Here is a 19,649-nt window from a genome sequence, read left to right as displayed (position 1 = left end):
CTTTCCCCCGTTTGAAAGCAAGAATGTTTCAAGGAAGCAAAAACTGTAAAAACAGGTACAAAGTTTATTATTAAAGACACAGCACAACGTATGGGAGAGCACACAGAGACGCAATTTGTTTATTTGAGACAGAGCAGGGCAGAAATACACACCCAGAGAGAAGGGGTATAAGCATCCTCTCTAATGAGGAGGAACGCAGTAAAAGTCAGAAACGGGGCAGAAATACACACTGGGAGAGGAGGGCGGGCGTCCCGAATGCGGAGAGCAGTACAGAGGCGATTTAAATCCCTTCTATAGGACAGTCCTTCCAGGTCTTTGTTTACCTTTGGTCAATTATCTTGTTTCTTTTTTCACACCTGACTGGTCCCAGGACCCTCCCCACATGCATGCACAACTTTTTGCTAAGCTGGATCTCACCCCAGAGGCCTGTGGGTGCATGTCCATACACACTATGGGGTGGCGGCCCCTCCCTTTTTGACCCCCAAGAAGCCTTCCTGCGCATGTGCAGACAGGGAAGTTTTCCTTGACCTCAGGAGTAGTCATCTTATCTCCTTACTTCAGCAGAGCTCAGCTTCTGCCACCAGCTTTGTCCTTGGAGTGTCTGGGTGAGACCAGAGCTTCAGTGTTGCTCCACTTGACAAACCCCAGTTGTCCGGCTCAGGGGTCCATCTATCTCCTACCTCAGATCTACCATCTCCCACAGTGGGGAGAGGAAGAGAGAGAGAGAGAGAGAGAGAGAGAGAGAGAGAGAGAGAGAGAGAAGAGAGAAGAGAGCCTGCAGCTGGGCTGGCAAAGCCCACTTCCCGGAGCACTGAGTGGGAGGGCAACTCTCCGAGCCTCCAAGCTCAGAGGAAGGCCACTCTTGTCCACTGAAAAAAAAAAAGCACAACCTAAAAGTTGAGAATTATACTTTATTCAGTGGACTTTCTGAGGACTCATGCCTCAGAAGAATAGCTCTGAGGGACTGCTTCGAAGAAGTAAGGGGGGAGCCAGGATATATAGGAGTTTTTGCCACAAAACCCAGGTAGTCGGAACATCAAAAGATTACTGTTAATTAAAAAGAACCAGACATCTCAAATTAAGGAGTTTAGTGCTTTTCTATATATGGGAAGATACTAGAGTCTGGGCTCACTGAAATCATTCCTTTGATATGCACGTCAGCTATCTAGGGCCGGCATCCCACATGCTTTTCTCCATCCTGAATCTACTCAGGGTGCACGGTCAGAAGTGGCTGCAGAGGCTGATTGCTCGATGGCCACAACATCCTTTGTTTACTGACATGGCAGGCAACATTCGTGGTCCACACTTTAAAATGAGAACATAAAGGGAAGCTTTTAACCAAGGTCGGTCATTGCAAGAGCCATCTGAAGGGATTAAGGATCAGACTTCACAGTCTGTGTCCTGGCCTGGAGTGGGATAAGGGCAAAGGCCCCTGCACTGCCCTTGCAGGGAAATGTCTGTCTCTGTGCACAGGCTGGGCTGAGAGGAGGCTGACTCCCAGCGGCCTCCACGGCCCCAGAGTCTACACCTGCACCTTCCCTGGGCTTCACCACCTAGAAAGAGTGCACCAAATTCAGTGGACCCAGCCACAGTCCCGAGGTTGCCGCCACCTGGACAGTTCTGCACCAAGAAGGAAGCTTTGGTCCTGAAGGGTGTGTTACGTGGAGAGGGACATTCCATGACTGGGGTGTCTTCTCAGGACTTAGACGTTGTCCATGGGAGGAGGGAATTGCCTGTAGAGTGATTTCTTTCTAGTAATAAAGTTTTCTCAGCAGCTAGTATGCTTTTTTTCTGTCTTCTCCTTTCCTTATTGCATTATGTCAAATGATTAAAGAACTTGGAGAAAGGTGTCCTTAAAATTTACAAAGAAACCATTTTCCATCTGATGTGTATTGCTGCTGCTAATTTATACACTACCGTAAAACCACCACGCTGGCATTGTATTCAGTAATACACTTTATTTAATTGGCATGCCTGTGCAGGAGAGGGCACCACATTCTCAGGACAGCCAGAACAGCACCACAACACACGCAATGCACCAAGGAGATGCTTGTTTAGGTGTGGTCTTGCTGGGCTGAAGGCCACTGAGGGCAGGTACCTAGGACTTCTCGCCTTCCACTTCCTGTCCCTCATGTCCCTGCTGCCTCATTCGCACCAAACCTGAGCTCTCCTCTGTAAATGCAAAGAAGTTCCATCATGCCCACAAAGCCCCAGCCAAGTTCTGCTGTCAGAGCCATTGGGAAGGGCTGCAGGTGCCTAGCCCTGGCTGGAGCGTGGGGAGCACGGCTCTATTGATCACCTTTTCTCAACACCTCCATTGTTGAGTTTCCCCTCTGGCCCGGAGCAGCAAACAATGGCTGCTGGGCCAGGTTGGGGAGGGCACAGGGGTAGAACCCCCTGTCTTCCCCAGCAGGGCATGACCAGTGTCACCCCCCATGTGCACTGTCCCCTGGGCACCCTTGCACCCAGTGCTGTCATCTGATGAGCCCCTCTACCACACTCTGGGCACATCCTCTGGAGCAGCAGTGAGGCCGGAGTAGCGTGGCCTGGAGCCGGGTTAGTAAGTATCAGCAGGAAGGGCCCAGGTGAGTGGGGAGCATGTTGTGTCAGTCCTGGGATACTAGCCAGAGCCTCAGGTAATTTTCAGTCTGCTGCCTCTGAGCTGGGACTGGAGGAAGCAAGTGCATGCACTCTTCAAGCGGAGTCTTGATTTCCTTCAGCCCTCTGGTAAGCCCCACTGGTTTTCAGATCAGCTAAGTGGGCTCATCCCCTTAGTGTCAGATCCCAGGCTTGGGGTGCCTAATACATGGCTTGAACCCGTCATTGCCTAGGGAAGATCCCTTAGTCTGTGATATCCCCTTCCTCTTCTGGGTCCCTTCCTAGGTATGTGGGTCCCAACTAGATCACTTCACCTCCCCTCCTACCAGACTCTGTGTGCTTGTTTCTTTAGAGCCTTGGCTGTAGATGAGCTGTTCTGCTAGTCTTCAGGTCATTCTCAGCAAGAGTTGCTCTATATGTAGGTATAGTTTTGACGTGTTCATGGGGAGAGGTGAGCTCAGGGTCCTCCTCTCCCACCATCTGATCCTGCCTCCTAACCACTCAGATATTGACAGGTGTTGACAGACAGCTTGGTTGTTTCCAGTTTTGGCCTATTATGGATAGAGCTGCTATGAATATTTGTATATAGGTTTTTGTGTAAGAGAAAGTCTCATTCATCTAGGATAACTGTCCAGGAGTGCAATTGCTGGGGCATATGATAGTTCTTTTATAAGAAACTGTCAAACTGCTTTCCAGACTGTCTATGACATGTTGCATTCCCACCAGCAGTGTGTGAGGGGTCCAGTCTCTGCCTGCTTACCAGCATTTGGTGGTGTCTCTATTTTTAAATTTTAGGTATGCAGTGATATGTCATCGTAATTTTAATTTGCATTTCCCTAATGGCTAATGATGTTAAACATCTTCTCAGGTGCTTGTTTGCCATCTATATATACTCTTCAGTGAAGTGACTCATATCTTTGTCCATTTTCTTTTTTTTTTTTTGCGGTACATGGGCCTCTCACTGTTGTGGCCTCTCCCGTTGCGGAGCACAGGCTCCGGACGTGCAGGCTCAGCGGCCATGGCTCACGGGCCTAGCTTCTCCGCGGCATGTGGGATCTCCCCGGACCGGGGCACAAACCCGCGTCCCCTGCATCGGCAGGCAGACTCTCAACCACTGCGCCGCCAGGGAAGCCCTCTGTCCATTTTCTAATTGGGTTGTTTCTTTACTGTTGAGTGTTGAGGGTTCTTTATATATTAGGGATATTAGTCCCTTTCTGATTATGTGATTGGCAAATATTTTCTCCCAGCCTGAAATTTGTCTTTTCATCCTCTTAAGTTTTCACAGAGCAAAATTTTTTAATTCTTATGAATTTCAATTTATCAAAATTTTTTTGTTTTATGGATTGTGCTTTTGGTGCCAGGTTTAAGGCTCTTTGCCAATCCCCAGATCCTGAAGGTATTTCTTAAGCTTTTATAGTTTTATAATTTACATTTAAGTCTGTGGTCCATTTTGGATAAACTTTCATATAAGATGTAAGACAGAGATAAAAATTCTTCTCTCTCTCTTTTTTGCCTATGGATGTCCAATTGCTCCAGCACCATTTGTTGAAAAGGCTGTATTCCTTGCATTGAATTGTTTTTGCACCTTTGTCAAAATCCATTGAGCATATTTGTGTGGGCCTCTGTTCTGTTGCATTGATCCTTGTGTGTAAACCTCTGCCCCCACCACACACTCTTAGCTATAGAGTAAATCTGGTGATTGAATAGATTGGTTCCTCCCATTTAAATCTACTTTTTCTAAATTGTTTTAGTTATTCTCAATTATTTGCTTTTCCATATAAATTTTAGAATAATCTTATTTATATCTATAAAAAATCTTTCTGGAATTCTGATAGACATTGCATTAAATCCCAATTTGGGGAACATTGATATCTTCACTATATTGAATCATCCAATCTGTAAGCTTGATTTATCTCTCCATTTATTTAGATCTTCTTTTATTCCTTTCATCAGCATTGTGTAGTTTCCAGCATATGAGTCAGTAAATGTTTTAGTAGATGTATACCTATTTATATTTTTTAGCAATTGTAAATGGTATTATGTTTTTAATTTTGAGGTCGACCTGTTCATTGATAGTATGTAGAAATATTAGATTTTGAAATGTTTGTCTTGTATTCTATAACCTTGCTGAACTCACTTATTAGTTCTATGAGATTTTTGTAGGTTCCTTGGGGTTTTTTTTGTGTGTAGAAAATCATACCATCTGCCAATTGAGACAGATTTATCTCTTCCTTTCTACTCTGTATGCCTTTACTTCCTTTTCTTGTCCTATTAGCCTAGCTAGAATTCCAGTACTATGCTGAGTGGGAGTGGTGGGATTGGACATCCTTGCCTTGTTCCTGATCTTAGCAGGAAATCTTCCAAGTTTCTCACCATTAAGTATGATGTTAGCTATAGGTTTTTGGTAGATAATGTTTATCAGGTTGAGGAAGTTACCCTCTATTACTCTTTTTCTTGGAGTTTTTATCATGAAGGTGTGGAATTTTGTCAAATGCTTTTTTCTGCATCAATTAATATGATCATGTGATTTTTCTTCTTTAGCCTGTTAATATGGTAGATAATATCGATTGATGTTTTTATTAGCTTTATTGAGGTATAACTTACCATACCATACAATTCATTAATTTAAATGGTACAATTCAGCGGTTTTTAGTATATTCACTGAATTGTGTGACCATCACCACAGTCAATTTTAGAACATTTTCACCAACCCAAAATGAACCCTATACACATTAGCAGTCAATCCTCACTTTCCTCCAACAGTGTCCTCCTTCATCCATCCTAGGCAAACACTAATCTACTCCCTGTCTCTATAGATTTGCCTATTTGGAAGATTTCATATGTAAATGGAATTGGGCAATACGTGCACTTTTGTGACTACCTTCTTTCACTTAACATAATGTTTTCAAAGTTCATCCGTGCTGTAGCATGCATTGGTACACTCTTCCTTTTTTATTGTTAAATAATATTCCATTCCACATTTTATTTATCCTTAATCAGTGATCAACATTTGGGTTGTTTCAAAAACAATACAAAAAAGTACTCATAATACTTTTAAAAAGCGTATGCATAATACTTTTTGAGTATTAAAAATGCTTTTATGAATATTAATGTACAAGTTTTTGTGTGAACATATGTTTTCATTTCTCTTGAGTATATACCTAGAAGTGGAATTACTGGTTCCTATTTAACATTGGTCAACCTGTGAATATTGAACCAGCCTTGAGTCCCTGGAAAAAGCCCTACTTGGTCATGGTATATAATTCTTTTCACATATTGTGGAATTTCCTGTGTTAATATTTTGTCATGCTTTTTGCATCATAGTCATGTAACGTACTGGCCTGTAGTTTTTTTTGCACTGGCTCTATCTGATTTTGGTATCAGGTAATACTGGCCTCATAAAATTAATTGGGAAGTGTACCTCATCTTCTGTTATCTGCAAGACATTGGGTAGGATTAGTGTTAATTCTTCTTTCATTGTGGGGTAGAATTTTCAGTGAAATCATCTTGGCCTGGAAGTTTTTTGGGAGGGAACTTAAAAATTCAAACTCAACTTACTTAATAGTTATAGGATATTCAAATTATCTTGTACTGGGTGAGTTATACTAATTTGTGCTTTTTTAAAGAATTGGTCCTTTTCATTTAGTCAAATTTATGTTTGTAGAGTTGTTCATAGTGTTCGATTATTATCCTTTTGCTGTCTGGTGGTCTGTGGTGTTATTCCCCATTTCATTCCTTGTGTTGGTAATTTCTATTCTCTTTTTTCTTTGTCAGTTGTGCTAGAGGTTTGTCAATTCTACTGACGTTTTTGAAGAACTTGTTTTGGTTTCGATTTTTCTGTTTTCTATTTTGTTTTTATACCTTTTATTTTCTTATTTTTGTTTGCTTTGGGTTTGTCTTGCCCTTTTTTTTCTAGGATATTGAGAGGGGAGATTAGATTATTGATGAGACTCTTTCTCCTTTCTAATTTGAGCAATTAGTGCTGTAAGTTTCCCTCTCATCACTGCTTTAGCTGTGTTCCACAAAATTTGATATGTTATATTTTCATTTTAATTCAGTTCAATATAATTTTGGTTTACCTTGAGACTTTGTCTTTGACTCCTGGATTATTTAGAAGTGTGTTTTTTAATTTCCAAGTGCACAAATTTTTGGCCTTTCTGTTATTAATCTCTAATTTGGTTCCATTGTGTCTGTAAAACACACTGTATATTTCAATTCTTTTGAATTTGTTGAGATTTTTTTAATGGCTCAAGGTGTATCTGGCCTTGATATATGTTCTGTGGGCATTTAAAAAATGTTTTGCTGTTGTTGGGAGGATTATTCAATAGATATCAATTAGATCCCTTTTGTTGATGGTGTTGTTCAGTTCTTCTGTATCCTTGCCAATTTTCTGTCTTGTTCTACTGATTGCTGATAGAGAAACAAAATATCCAGTGCTATAACTGTACATGTCTGTTTCTCCTTTCAATTCTGTCAGTTTTCCATCACATATTTTGAAGCTCTGTTGTTTGGTGCATACACATTTCATATTTCTATGTTTTCTTGGTAAACTGACCCATTTATTATTATACAATATCTCTGTCTGTCCCTAGTAATTTTCTGTGATATGAAGTTTACTGTATCTTGTACCAATACAGCCACTCATGCTTTTTTTGGATTAATGCTTGAATGATATATCTATTATCCATCTTTTTACTTTTAGCCCACCTATCTTGTTATTTTTGAAGTGAATTTCTTGTAGACTGCACATAATTGAGTTGTGTTTTTTAATCTACTCTGCCAATCTCTGCATTAAGTTTTGGATTCAGACCACTTATATTCAATGTAATTTTGATATGTTAGGGCTGTGGGTTACTTAAATATATTTTATAATCCCATTTTGATTTATAGTATTTTTAAATGTATCTTTTATAGCTTTTCAAAGTGGTTGCTCTACATATTAAATTATGTATACATTACTTGTCACAGTACTGTTGTCATTATTTTATCAGTTTGAGTAAAATCTAGAAATCTTACCTCCTTCTCCATTCTTTTTTTTTTTTAAAGCCTGGATACTAATTATAAAATATAATCATCAGGGCTTCCCTGGTGGCACAGTGGTTGGGAGTCCGCCTGCCGATGCAGGGGATGTGGGTTCGTGCCTCGGTCCAGGAGGATCCCGCATGCCGCAGAGCAGCTGGGCCCGTGGGCCATGGCTGCTGGGCCTGCGTGTCCGGAGCCTGTGCTCCACAGCGGGAGGGGCTGTGGCAGTGAGAGGCCTGCGTACCGCAAAAAAAAAAAAAAAAAAAAAAAAAAAAAAAAAATATATATATATATATATAATCATGTAAATAGGTGTGTTGGGGTGGAGAGGCACATATAAATTTTATGGTTGGGGTACTGTTTTTTATGATTTAAAAAAATTTATTGGAGTATAGTTGATTTACAGTGTTGTGTTAGTTTCAGGTGTACAGAAAAGAGAATCAGTTATACGTATATATATATCAACTCTTTTTTAGATTTTTTTCCCATACAGGCCATTATAGAGTATTGAGTAGACTTCCCTGTGCTGTACCATAGGTCCATATTAGTTACCTATTTCATATATAGTAGTGTGTATATGTCAATCCCAATCTCCCAATTTATCCCTCCTCCCTTTAGCCCCTGGTAATCATAAGTTTTTCTTTTTTTAACATCTTTATCGGAGTAAAATTGCTTTACAAAGTTGTGTTAGTTTCTGCTGTATAACATTGTGAATCAGCTATAGGTATACATATATCCCCATATCCCCTCCCTCTTGGGTCTCTCTCACACCCTCCCTATCCCACCCCTCTAGGTGGTCACAAAGCACCGAGATGATCTCCCTGTGCTACATGGCTGTTTCCCACTAGCTATCTATTTTACATTTGGTAGTGTATATATGTCCATGCTACTCTCTCACTTCGTCCCAGCTTACCCTTACCCTTCGCCCTCTCTGTGTCAAGTCCATTCTCTATGTCTGCGTCTTTATTCCTGTCCTGCCCCTAGGTTATTCAGAACCATTTTTTAAGATTCCATATATATGTGTTAGCATGTGGTATTTTTTTCTCTTTCTGACTTACTTCACTCTGTATGACAGATTTTAGGTCCATTCACCTCACTACAAATAACTCAATTTCGTTCTTTTTTAATGGCTGAGTAATATTTCATTGTATATATGTGCCACATCTTCTTTATCCATTCATCTGTTGATGGACACTTAGGTTGCTTCCATGTCCTGGCTATTGTAAATAGTGCTGCAATGAACAGTGTGGTACATGTCTCTTTTTGAAATATGGTTTTCTCAGGGTATATGCCCAGTAGTGGGATTGCTGGGTCATATGGTAGTTTTTTTCTTTTAGTTTTATAAGGAACCTCCATACTATTCTCCATAGTGGCTGTATCAATTTACATTCCTACCAACAGTGCAACAGAGTTCCCTTTTCTCCACACCCTCTCCAGCATTTATTGTTTGTGATTTTTTGATGATGGCCATCCTGAACAGTGTGAGGTGATACCTCATTGTGGTTTTGATTAGCATTTCTCTAGTGATTATTGATGTTAAGCATCCTTTCATGGGTTTGTTGACAATCTGTTTATCTTCTGTGGAGAAATGTCTATTTAGATCTTCTGACCATTTTTGGATTGGGTTGCTTGTTTTTCTGATATTGAGCTGCATGAGCTGCTTGTATTTTGGAGATTAATCCTTCATCAGTTGCTTCACTTGCAAATATTTTCTCCCATTCTGAGAGATGTCTTTTCATCTCATTTATGGTTTCCTTTGCTGTGCAAAAGCTTTTAAGTTTCATTAGGTCCCATTTGTTTATTTTTGTTTTTATTTCCATTTCTCTAGGAGGTGGTTCAAAAAGGATCTTGCTGTGATTTATGTCAAAGGGTGTTCTTCCTATGTTTTCCTCTAAAAGTTTTATAGTGTCTGGCCTTACATTTAGGTCTTTAATCTATTTTGAGTTTATTTTTGTGAATGGTGTTAGGAAGTGTTCTAATTTCATTCTTTTACATGTAGCTGTCCAGTTTTCCCCACACCACTTATTGAAGAGGCCTTCTTTATCAAAAATAAGGTGACCATATGGGTGTGGGTTTATCTCTGGGCTTTCTATCTCATTCCATTTATGTATATTTCTGTTTTTGTGCCAGTACCATACTATCTTGATAACTGTACCTTTGCAGTATAGTCTGAAGTCAGGGAGCCTGATTCCTCCAACTCTATTTTTCTTTCTCAAGATTGCTTTGGCTATTTGGGGCCTTTTGTGTTTACATACAAATTGTGAAATACTTTGTTCTAGTTCTGTGAAAAATGCCACTGATAGTTTGATAGGGATTCATTGAATCTGTAGATGGCTTTGGGAAGTATAGTTATTTTTAATAACTATAGTTATTTTAAACTATAATCAACTATGTTGATTCTTCCAATCCAAGAACACAGTATATCTCTCCATCTGTTTGTATCATCTTTAATTTCTTTCATCAGTGTCTTATAGTTTTCTGCATACAGATCTTTTGTCTCCTTAGGTAGGTTTATTCCTAGGTATTATATTCCTTCTGTTGCAATGGTAAATGGGAGTGTTTCCTTAATTTCTCTTTCAGATTTTTCATCATTAGTGTATAGGAACACAAGAGAATTCTGTGCATTAATGTTGTATCCAGTTGCTTTACCAAATTCATTGATTAGCTCTAGTAGTTTTCTGGTAGCATCTTTAGGATTCTCTATGTATAGTGTCATGTCACCTGCAAACAGTGAGAATTTTACTTCCTCTTTTCTGATTTGGATTCCTTTTATTCCTTTTTCTTCTCTGATTGCCATGGCTAAAACTTCCAAAGCTATGTTGAATAACAGTGGTGAGAGTGGGCATCCTTGGCTTGTTCCTGATTTTAGAGGAAATGGTTTCAATTTTTCACCACTGAGAAAGATGTTGGCTGTGGGTTTGTCATATATGGCCTTTATTATGTTGAGGAAAGTTCCCTCTATGCCTACTTTCTGGAGAGTTTTTATCATAAATTGGGTGTTGAATTTTGTCAAAAGCTTTTCCTTCATCATTGAGATTATCATATGGTTTTATCCTTCAGTTTTTTAATATGGTGTATCACATTGATTGATTTCCATATATTGAAGAATCCTTGCATTCCTGGGATAAACTGCACTTGATCTTGGTGTATGATCCTTTTAATGTGCTGTTGGATTCTGTTTGCTAGTATTTTGTTGAGGATTTTTGCATCTATGTTCATCAGTGATATTGGCCTGTAGTTTTCTTTCTTTGTGACATCTTTGGTTTTGGTAACAGGGTGATGGTGGCCTCATAGAATGAGTTTTGGAGTGTTCCTCCCTCTGCTATATTTTGGAAGAGTTTGAGAAGGATAGGTGTTAGCTCTTCTCTAAATATTTGATAGAATTCGTCTGTGAAGCTATCTGGTCCTGGGCTTTTGTTTGTTGGAAAATTTTTACTCACAGTTTCAATTTCAGTGCTTGTGATTGGTCTGTTTATATTTTCTATTTCTTCCTTGTTCAGTCTCGGAAGGTTGCGCCTTTCTAAAATTTGCCTATTTCTCCCAGGTTGTCCATTTTATTGGCATATAGTTGCTTGTAGTAATCTCTCATGATTCTTTGTATTTCTGCAGTGTCAGTTGTTACTTCTCCTTTTTCATTTCTAATTCTGTTGATTTGAGTGTTCTCCCTTTTCTTTTGATGAGTCTGGCTAATTAATGGTTTACCTATTTTATTTATCTTCTCAAAGAACCAGCTTTTTGTTTTATTGATCTTTCCTATTGTTTCCTTCATTTCTTTTTCATTTATTTCTGATCTGATCTTTATGATTTCTTTCCTTCTGCTAACTTTGTGATTTTTTGTTCTTCTTTCTCTAATTGCTTTAGGTGTAAGGTTAGGTTGTTTATTTGAGATGTTTCTTGTTTCTAGAGGTATGATTTTGTTGCTATAAACTTCCCTCTTAGAACTGCTTTTGGGTTTTGGGTCATCGTGTTTTCATTGTCATTTCTTTCTAGGTATTTTTAAATTTCCTCTTTGATTTCTTCAGTGATCTCTTGGTTATTTAGTAGTGTATTGTTTAGCCTCCACGTGTTTGTATTTTTTACAGACTTTTCCCCTGTAATTGTTATCTAGTCTCATAGCATTGTGGTCGGAAAAGATACTTGATACAATTTCAATTTTCTTAAATTTACCAAGGCTTGATTTGTGACCCAAGATATGATCTATTGTAGAGAATGTTCCATGAGCACTTGAGAAGAAAGTGTATTCTGTGGTTTTTGAATGGAATGTCCTATAAATATCATTGAAGTCCCTCTTGTTTAATGTGCCATTTAAAGCTTGTGTTTGCTTATTTATTTAGATTTTGGATGATCTCTCCATTGGTGATCATTGGGTGTTAAAATCCCCTATTATTATTGTGTTATTCAATCTCCTCTTTTATGGCTTTTAACATTTGCCTTATGTATTGAGGTACTCCTATGTTGGGTGCATAAATATTTACAATTGTTATATCTTCTTCTTGGATTCATCCCTTGATCATTATGTTGTGTCCTCCTTTGTCTCTTCTAATAGTCTTATTTTAAAGTCTATTTTGTCTGATATGAGAATTGCTACTCCAGCTTTCTTTTGATTTCCATTTGCATGGAATATCTTTGTCCATCCCCTCACTTTCAATCTGTATGTATCCCTAGGTCTGAGGTGGGTCTCTTGTAGACGGCATATATGCAGTTCTTGTTTTTCTATCCATTCAGCTCATTTGTGTCTTTTGGTTGGAGAATTTAATCCATTTACATTTAAGGTAATTATCGATATATATTTTCCTATTACTATTTTCTTAATGGTTTTGGGTTTGCTTTTGTTGGTCTTTTCCTTCTCTTGTGTTTCTCCCTAGAGACGTTCCTTTAGCATTTGTTGTAAAGCTGGTTTGATGATGCTGAATTCTCTTAGCTTTTGCTTGTCTGTAAAGGTTTTAATTTCTCCATTGAATCTGAATGAGATCCTTCCTGGGTAGAGTAATCTTGGTTGTAGGTTCCTCCCTTTCATCACTTTAAATAGGTCCTGCCAGTCCTTTATGGCTTGCAGAGTTTCTGCTGAAAAGTCAGCTGTTAACCTTATTGGGATTCCCTTGTATGTTGTTTGTTGTTTTTCCATTGCTGATTTTAATATTTTTTCTTTAATTTTTGATAGTTTGATTAATATGTGTCTTGGCAAGTTTCTTCTTGGATTTATCCTGTATGGGACTCTCTGCACTTCCTGCACTTGACTATTTCCTTTCCCATGTTAAGGAAGTTTTCCACTATAATATCTTCAAATATTTTCTCAGACCCTTTCTTTTTCTCTTCTTCTTCTTGGACCCCTATAATTCGAATATTGGTGTGTTTAATGTTGTCCCAGATGTCTCTGAGACTGTCCTCAATTCTTTTGATTCTTTTTTCCTTATTCGCTCTGTGGTAGTTATTTCCACTATTTTATCTTCTAGGTCACTTATCCATTCTTCTGCCTCAGTTATTCTGCTATTTATTCCTTCTAGAGAATTTAAAATTCCATTTATTGTGTTGTTCATCGTTTGTTTGCTCTTTAGCTCTTTTAGGTTCTTGTTAAACGTTTCTTGTTTTTCCTCCATTCTATTTCCACGATTTTGGATCATGTTTACTATCATTACTCTGAATTCTTTTTCAGGTACACTGCCTATATCCTTTTCATTTCTTTGGTCTGCTGGGTTTTTACCTTGCTCCTTCATCTGCTGTGTATTTCTCTGTCTTCCCATTTTGCTTAACTTACTGTGTTTGGGAGTTTCCTTTTTGCAGGCTGCAGGTTTGTAGTTCTTGTTTTTGGTGTCTGCCCCCAGTGGGTAAGGTTGTTTCAGTGGGTTGTGTAGGCTTCCTGGTGGAGGGAACTGGCGCCTGCGTTCTGGTGGATGAGGCTGGATCTTGTCTTTCTGGTGGCCAGTACCATTGGGTGGTGATTTTTGGGGTGTCTGTGAACTTAGTATGATTTTAGGCAGCCTCTCTGCTAATGGGTGTGGTTACGTTCCTGTCTTGCTAGTTGTTTGACATGGGGTGTACAACACTGGCTTGCTGGCCGTTAGGTGGAGCTGGGTCTTAGCATTGAGACAGAGATCTCTGGGAGAGCTGTTGCCAATTGACATTATGTGGGGCCGGGAGGTCTCTGGTGGTCCAATGTCCTGAACTTGCCTCTCCCACCTCAGAGGCTCAGGCCTGACACCAGGCTGGGGCACCAAGATCCTGTAAGACACACAGCTCAGAAGAAAAGGGCAAAAAAGAAATAAAAAATAAATTAAAATGAAAAACAAAATTAATAAAAAAAGAAGAGAGCAACCAAACCAATAAACAAATCCAACAATGGTAACAAGTGCTAAAAACTATACTAAGATAAACATAAAAATCAGTAACAAGTCAGTTGCAGACAGCAAACCCCAAGTCTACAGTTCCTCCCAATGTCCTCCGCATCAATTTTGGGTTGATTCGTTGTCTATTCAGCTATTCCACAGATGCAGGACACCTCAAGTTGACTGTGGGGATTTTATCTTCTGCTCCTGAGGCTGCTGGGAGAGATTTCCCTTACTCTTTGTTCACACAGATCCTGGGGTTCAGCTTTGGTTTTGCCCCCACCCCTGCGTGTAGGTTGCCCTGTCTTCTGTTCCCACCCAGACAGGATGGGGTTAAAGTAGCGGCTGATTAGAGGGCTCTGGTTACTCATGCTGGGGGGGTGGGTATGGTATTTATAATTGGAATGCAGGGCAAGCCTGTGGTGGCAGAAGCTGCTGTGACGTTGCAACAGCCTGAGGTGCACTGTATGTTCTCCTGGGGAGCTTGTTGCTTGATCATGGGACCCTGGCAGTGGCGGGCTGCACAGGCTCCCGGGAGGGGAGGTGTGGATAGTGACCTGGGCTTGTACACAGGCTTCTTGGTGACTGCAGCAGCAGCCTTAGCGTTTCATGCCAGTCTCTGGTGTCTGTGCTGATAGCCGTGGCTCGTGCCCAACTCTGGAGCTCGTTTAGGCAATGCTCTGAATCCCCTCTCCTTGCTCACCCCAAAATAATGGTCTCTTGCCTCTTAGGCAGGTCCAGAAATTTTCTCAGAATCCTTCCCGGCTAGCTGTGGTGCACTAGCCCCATTCAGGCTCTGTTCTTGCAGCCAACCCCAGTCGTCTCCCTGGGGTCTGACTTCTGAAGCCAGAGCCTCAGCTCCCAGCCCCACCTGCCCTGGCGGGTGAGCAGAGAAGCTTATCAGGCTGGTGAGTGTTGGTTAGCGCTGATCCTTTGTGTGGAAACCTCTCCACTTTGCCCTCTGCACCCCTGTTGCCATGCTCTCCTCCGTGGCTCCAAAGCTGCCCCCCTCCCACTCCCGTCTCCACCAGTGAAGGGGCTTCCTGGTGTGCGGAAACTTTTCCTCCTTCACAGCTCCTTCCCAGAGGTGCAGGTTCCATCCCTATTCTTTTGTATTTTTTCTTTCTTGTTTTGCCCTACCCAGGTACGTGTGGATTTTCTTGCCTTTTGGGAAGTCTGCCGGCATTCAGTAGGTGTTCTGTAGGAGTTGTTCCACATGTAGATGTATTTGTGTGGAGGAAGGTGATCTCCATGTCTTACTCCTCTGTCATCTTGAAGGTCCCATGTCCCTCTCCATTCTTTTTTTTTTTTGCGGTACGTCGGCCTCTCACTGTTGTGGCCTCTCCCGTTGTGGAGCACAGGCTCCGGACGCTCAGGCTCAGCGGCCATGGCTCACTGGCACAGCCGCTCCACGGCATGTGGGATCTTCCTGGACCGGGGCACGAACCCGTGTCCCCTGCATCGGCAGGCGGACTCTCAACCACTGTGCCACCAGGGAAGCCCCCTCTCCATTCTTTATCTTACCAATTTGTGACAAATTGTCTTAAATATTTCCTCTACATACATTGATAACCATATCAGAGAGTGTTACAATATTTGCTTCAAAAATCAAACATAATGTAGAAAATTCCAAAAGAGAGAGAAAATGTATTGTATTTGCTCTTACTTTTCCATTTCCATTATTCTTTTCACCTTCCCGATGCTCCAAAATTTCTTCTCTTAATCTTTCTTTTTTTGTTTAGAGAACTTTCTTTGGCCATTCTTTTAGGATAGGTCTGCTGGCAACAAATTCTCTGTTTTCTTTCATCTAAGGTCTTGATTTCCCCTACATTCCTGAAGGATATTTTCACTAGATAAAGGATTCAGGGTTGACAGTTCTTCCTTTCATTACTTGAAAAATATGGTGCCACTTCTGGCCTCCATGGTTTCTGTTATTTGAATTTTTCCCCCCTGTACATACATCTTCATTTTTCTCTTGATGGCTTCAAGACTTTTTCTTTGTATTTAGTTTTCAAAAGTTTGACTACAGTATATCTTGGTGTAGGTTTCTTTGGGTTTATCTTCTTTGGGTTTTACTAAGCTTCTTTGATGTGTAGATATATGTGTTTTGTCCAATTTGGGGAGTTTTCAGCCATTATTTCTTCAAACACTTTTTCAACTACATAGTATTTCTCTTCTCCTTCTGGGATTCTCATTACATGAAGATTATATCTTTTGTTATAGTCCCACAGGTCTCTGAGGGTCTGTTAATTTTTTTCCTCTTTTGTTTGTATTAGGTAATTTCTATTGTTCTAACTCCCAGTTCATTGGTTCTTTTCTGTTTCCTCCATTTTGCTATTGAGCCATCTATTGAATTTTTAGTTTTGCTATTGTGTTTTTCAGTTTCATTTGGCTCTTCTTTGTTGAGGCTTTCTATTACTTTGCTGAGACTTTCTAGTTTTTCATTTGTTCCAAGTGTCTCTGTTATTGCCTGTTGAACCATTTTCATTTTAGCTGTCTTAAAACTCTTTGTCAGATAATTCCAACATCCCTGTCATCTTAGTGTTCTCATCTATTTTCTTTCAAGTTGATATTTCCTTGGTTTTCACTGTAACGGGGGATTTTGATTGAAACTTGCACATTTCAAGTATTATGAGGCTCTAATTCCTATTTAAGCTTTCTGTTTAGCTGGTTTCCAGCAGAAGGGCCTAGTACTGCCTCATTGCTGCCAGGTGGGATTAGAAATCCAAGTTCCCCACTTGGCCTCAGTTGATATCATGGTAGGGAAGGATTCCTTGTTATTTCTGGGTGGTGGTGTGGGAGATCTGGCTCCCTACTGGGCCTCTGCTGATACCTTCCTGGATGGGAGGGATAAGGTCACCTCATTACTGCTCCTCATGTGGCCTCCAGGGACACAGTTGTGACATGGCCTCACTACTGCAGTGGTGAATGTTCGTTTTGTCTACTTGGTCTGCTCTGACACCTCACCAAGGAGGTGTTTCTCTTACTGCAAGGTGGGGCTGAAGTTCAGCTTCCCCACTCTTGGTCTCCACCTACATGGTGGGGGGTGTGCATAAGGAGGAGGTTGGACTCCCTAGCACCCAGCAGGGATGAATGTCCCAGCTCCCTATTTTCCTTCTCTGACCACCTCAGTGGGAATGGGGGACCGGGTCCCTTATTACAGCCTGGTGAGGCTGGGAGTTTAGGCTCACCACTTACCCTTTGCTGTCTGGATAAATGTGGGTCTACAGTGTTTGGCTTCAGTAGAGTAGTGTCTAAAAGTTTTCTATCCTACTAGGCTGCCACATTCATATTCCTTTGGCTAGAGAGGGCAGACTTTTCTTGGGGCTTTTTTGGTCTACATCTGTTGGTGTTTTCAGGTTGCTGACATCTTCAGCACCCTGTCTGGGATATATGAGACATGATAAAAATCCAAGAACACAGCCTCACTGCTGTGTCATTTCTTGGGTCCCTAACTTGTTTGCCACCTTCTGTCCACCTTTCAGAGTCTTCTTATGGTTGTTTTATATAAAATGTCAGGGTTTTCATTGTACTTAGCAGGAAGAAGAGGGAAAAGTAATTCTACTCTATGTTCCTGGGAGCATAAGTCCTGAGATGTACTTTTTTAGTGTTGATAGTATGTTTGCATGCTAGCCTGAATGATTTTGGAGAGAAGGAGGAAAAAATGTAACGTAGCAGTCTGAACAGGTGAGAGTGGGTGGGCTCCATTGTACCCAGTAGGGCTACAGGCAAGCGTGTCCTTGGAAGGCTGGGTACTTCAGCCTCTGGTTAGCTTCTCAGCATGTCTACCTCCCATGTAACCAGCTTCTGTGGTTGTGTACTCAGAGCAGCTTCCATTTACTTCTTGGACCCTGGCTGATTCCATCAGTGAAGGAAGAAAGAGGCAAATTCAGTAGCTGAGACTAGAAAGGAGGGAAGGTATATAGGGATTTAGGGAGGGAGGTGGAGGAGAGCAGGAGTGAAAATTGACTTGGGAGATGCAGTAGGATTGCTGGGCAGTGCTGGGACCCACTGAGAACCCTGCATGTGGAGGCCAGGTGAGACCAGCAGCAGCACCCAGGGTTCTCCTTGGCCACATTCAGCCACTTAAGTGGAGGCTCAGAGTGGGCAAGTCAGGTTTGGGGTCTTGCCACGTGACAGATAGACTCCAGGGTGGCCCCCATGATCCCCACTGTCTGGTGTTCACACTCTTGTGTGATGATCCCCTGCCCTGGAGTGAGGGTGGGACCTTTAACTGGCTTCCAACCAATAGAATATGGCAAGGGTGATGGATAGGATGTTACTCTTTGACGGCTACATTACATGAAGTTCTTCCTTGTTAGTTGACTCGCTCTGGAGACTCTTGCTGTTCCTTGATGAAGTGAACAGACCTGTTGGGGTTCACATGGCAAAGAGCTGCAGGAAGCCTGTAGGAAGTGAGGGTGGTCTCCAGCCAACAACCAGCAAGCAGCTGGGTCCTCAGTCCTGCAGCCACTGGGAAGTGAATTCTGTCAGCACTGAGTGATCTTGGAAGCTGATTCCCAGTGCAATGACACTTGAGAGCCTAAGCAGAAGACCCCCCTAAGCCTGCCACAGCGACCCCTGAGCCACCAAAACTCTGAGATTATAAATGTATATTATTTTAAGCTACTTATTTTGTGGTAATTTATTATGCAGTAATAGAAAACTCATATATCTTGTGAACTTGACAGAATGTAAGAGGAGGCAAATAAAAGGAGGGTGTTTGCTGGACCACAGAATCTCAACTGGGAAAGGGGAGTGAGGATGTGTTGGCTGACATGGGAGCAGGCAAGTGCTGGAGAGGCACTCACAAAACTGAGAGCCCAGGGTGTAGATGGTGAAGCCAAAAAATAGCAGCAAGTGTAGCAGTGGGTGGGAAGGATGGGGAGAGAGAGAGAGAGAGACCTTAAGCTGGGGCCCAAATCATTGAAGTATGAAGGTGGGACCTGGCCAGGGAGACAGTAGTCAGTGTAGTAAAGGTTGGGTGGTGTATTCCAATGGCAGCTGGAGTACGTTAGGGAGGGGAGAAGATGGCAGTGGAGAGCTAAGAGGATAGCTCTGTTAAAGGGAGAGAGTGGGACCCAGTGTGTGATGAAAATGTGGGGTCCCTTGTTCAAAAAGCAGGAAAAAGTGCCATTAACGGTCCTACAATATAAAAGATTTTCTTTTCTTCCACCGTCTCTTGACTTGTCGTGGTGTTTTAAATTGTTATTCTAAGTAAAGAAAAATTAAAAATTTAAATTATTAGCATACATTTTATTGTCCATCTGTATATTGTGCAACATCAGTTTAAAATACAAATATGAGAGCATTTAACTTGTAGGTGGAATCACGGAAGTCGCACAAGTTGTATTTTCGTGTAGTTCAAATGTGCATATGGAGTTTATTCTTACCAGGTGATGGAAACATTGCATGAAACTAACTCTAATATTTTTGTTTTGTCTTTTGATACAAGTACATTCTATCAACACTCTCTGCCACCTTCTTACTGATGAGTAAATCATCTTTTCAATGTAAGTTTTGGGTTAAAGTAGGGAAATCATAGCAATAAGAAAATAGTAGGACTTCCTTGGTCATTTGTGTTTCTTCAAAAGCTGTTGCCTTTCTGTATTTAAAGTAAATTCTTGTTCCATCAGAAAGTGTGGGCTTTTGGGCTGTGAGCACCCCCCGCCCCCACTTACTCAGTTGTAGACATAACACACTGAC

At 41.1% G+C, this 19,649-nt stretch overlaps 1 protein-coding gene across 4 annotated transcripts in view; it reads left to right on the top strand.

The window, feature by feature from the left end:
• Positions 1–19,649, top strand: part of OCA2 (OCA2 melanosomal transmembrane protein) — a 276,122-nt gene that overhangs the window by 2,233 nt on the left and 254,240 nt on the right. Inside the window, exon 1 of one of the 4 annotated variants that reach the window (XM_032638524.1) lies at positions 19,425–19,456. The exons of the other annotated variants lie outside the window; for them this stretch is intronic. The gene's annotated coding sequence lies outside the window, so the exon portion shown is untranslated. Of the gene's footprint in view, positions 1–19,424; positions 19,457–19,649 lie in introns of those variants that run through there. 4 annotated transcript variants of the gene reach the window in all.

The sequence above is a fragment of the Phocoena sinus genome, chromosome 7 (genome assembly GCF_008692025.1).
Source record: "Phocoena sinus isolate mPhoSin1 chromosome 7, mPhoSin1.pri, whole genome shotgun sequence".
NCBI classification, from domain to species: domain Eukaryota; kingdom Metazoa; phylum Chordata; class Mammalia; order Artiodactyla; family Phocoenidae; genus Phocoena; species Phocoena sinus.
The sequence above is the reverse complement of the archived record's forward strand: the minus strand, read 5'-3'. Positions and strand labels throughout refer to the sequence as shown.